General features: G+C 77.6%; 1 non-coding gene across 1 annotated transcript; it reads left to right on the top strand.

Moving 5' to 3' along the window:
* Positions 1–1,157: 1,157 nt before the first annotated feature.
* LOC138065563 (5.8S ribosomal RNA) lies at positions 1,158–1,310 on the top strand. The gene has a single exon (XR_011138578.1). It is a non-coding gene; the product is annotated as a 5.8S ribosomal RNA (ribosomal RNA).
* Positions 1,311–2,500: the final 1,190 nt, after the last annotated feature.

Here is a 2,500-nt window from a genome sequence, read left to right as displayed (position 1 = left end):
TCGGAGAGCCGGGCGGGGGTTTAAAGACTCGGGCGGCCCGATGCGACCCGGGGGGCAGCCGGGCGTGCTGCCGGAGGGGCCGGGGGGTCGGCGCGCGCGGGCGCCGCACCCCCCCATGCCCGCCGGCGCGGCCCGTGCATGCCCCGCGGGCAGCCGGGACGGAGAGGGGTACCCTGCCCCCTCTCTCCGCGGTCTGGTCTCGGCGGAGAGACGCCGCGCGGTCGGCTTGCGCCGGCCTGCCTCGAACGCGCGACCCCGGCGCGAGCGCGTGCTCGCCGCCGGGACGGCGAGCCCCCACCGCGGGTGGTGCGGACGCCGAGCCCCAGCGCATCCCTTCTCCTCCCTGGCCGGTGCTCTCAGTCTCCCGCCGTGGCCGTCGGCGGCACCCTTCCTTCCCTCCCCCCCCCGCCCTGCCCCGGCACTCCGCCATCCGGCGCGCCTGCCTCGCTCTGCCCGACCCGGCTTCGCTGGGCGGCAGGCGGGCGGCGGGCGGGCGGGCGGGGGCGGCCCCTCCCGGTCTCCGCGTGGAGGCGGGGAGAGCGGGCGCCGTTCCCCGTCCGTCCCGCCTCGCCCGTCTGCCTGCCGCCAGGCGTCTGCCCGCGGAAGGGACGGGCGAGTGCGTGGCGTCGCTCGGGAGGCTGCGTGTGTGCAGGCGGGTGTTGGGTGCCGTCTCCGGGGCGGCGGAGCTGGAGGCCGGTGAGGCGAGCGAAGGAGCTCGGAAGCGTGCGGCTGGCGGGTCGCGGGCGCGCGGGCAGCGGGTGGCGCCGCTCCCAGCGGCGGCCGGGCTCCGACGCCGGGGCTCCGCGGGGACCCACACCCCGGTCCCTGAGGCAGGTGGCGCGGCTGGCGCGCCGCTCCCTGCTGGGCCAGGCCGAGCCGGGCGCCTGGGCCGGCCGGACTCGAAGCGAGAAAGGGGTTGTCCCAGGTCGGGAGCGAGGGCTCCCCGCCCCTCTCGTTCGGGTCTGTTCTCCCCCCCCCCCCCCTTTTTTTTTCCCTCTGTGCTTGTACGGTCAGTGAGGCGTGCCCTCTCTCTCCGCTGTCCCTTGCTCAGCAGCCGGCGTCGGCGTGAGGAGGGAGGCAGAGCGGATGGGGGCCCTCAGGGGGCTGCGAAAGCTGCCCGGTCCCCCCGCGCGCGCGGTGGGGACCGAAACCGAGACAACTCTTAGCGGTGGATCACTCGGCTCGTGCGTCGATGAAGAACGCAGCTAGCTGCGAGAATTAATGTGAATTGCAGGACACATTGATCATCGACACTTCGAACGCACTTGCGGCCCCGGGTTCCTCCCGGGGCTACGCCTGTCTGAGCGTCGCTTGACGGTCAATCGTCACCCCCATTGCCGCGTTGGCGCAGCGGTGTGCCGCCCCTCGGGGGGGGGCCGGGGGGGGCGGCGGCGGCGGCGAGTCGGTGGGGGGGCGGCGGCGGCGGTGAGTCGGCGGCGGCGGCGGAGCCGGGACCACCGGTGCGTGCACCGGTGGCCCCGGTCTTCCGGCTGGCCTGCCTGCCCGGCTCCGGCCGACCGTCCGCCTCCACCGTCCGCGGCCGGCGTGCCTTGCCCTGCCCTCCCTCCCCTCCGAGCCCGGTGGCCACCGCTGCCCTGCGCGGTGTGTGCGGTGTGGCGCGGCTGGGGCGCCTCGCAGGCCCGCGCCGCCGGGGAGAGGGGGTGCCTCTCCTCCCCGTGTGGGCCCGGGCCTTCGTCCCCCTAAGTGCAGACTCGGGAAACCCCCGCTCCCGGAGCGCCCGCTGTGCGGAGTTCGTCCCGCCGGGCCCCCAGGTTCGGTCGGTCGCGGTGGCCCGGCACCTGCCGCCGCCGCCCGCCGCCACCGCCAGTGCCCGCCGTACGACGGCTCTCCTCCACCACTCTCCCGGTGGTGCGCTGGTCCCCCGTTCCCCTCCGGCGGGGGGGGACGGCCGGCTGCCTTTCTTCCCCTCCCCTTGCCCTCTCCCTGCCCCGACTGCTGCCGCTTCGGCGCCCGCCGAGCCCCCTCTGCCCCCCCCCGCGGCGCACCCGCGTCCGTAGTGCGTGCCGAGCCACTTCCACCCGCCGGCTGGCGTCAGCCGCGGCGTTGCGTTGAGGCCGGCAGCGACGGCGCGCGGGTGTCTCCGCGGGGCGGTGGTGTGGGGCAAGCGCGGGCGGCGCCGTTCGGTGGCGAGACGGGGGAGGGGGGGGGGCAGAAAGGGGGGGGGGAGGGGCGCTGCCGCGCCGTCGTCCCGTGCCGGGGCGAGAGCGGAGGTCAGCGGCCGGGGAGGAGGAGCCAGCCGCGGCCGGTGGAGGGGCTGTGCGCGAGTGTGCGAGTGGGCGAGCGAGCGTTTGGGAGCCGGGCCCGGGGGAGGTGCGGACCTCGCCCCCCGGCCCCGCGCGGCTGTCTGCGGGTGGGTACCGCGGTGGTACCGCACCGTGCTGCCGCGCGCGTGTGTCGGAGGGGGGGGCCCCTCGCTGCCCCTCCGTGGCGGCGACTCGCGGGTCGCCGCGCCGCTTCCCCCTCGATCCTGGCGGGGGCC

The sequence above is a fragment of the Struthio camelus genome, unplaced genomic scaffold (genome assembly GCF_040807025.1).
Source record: "Struthio camelus isolate bStrCam1 unplaced genomic scaffold, bStrCam1.hap1 HAP1_SCAFFOLD_266, whole genome shotgun sequence".
NCBI classification, from domain to species: domain Eukaryota; kingdom Metazoa; phylum Chordata; class Aves; order Struthioniformes; family Struthionidae; genus Struthio; species Struthio camelus.
This window is presented reverse-complemented; position numbering and strand designations above follow the sequence as displayed.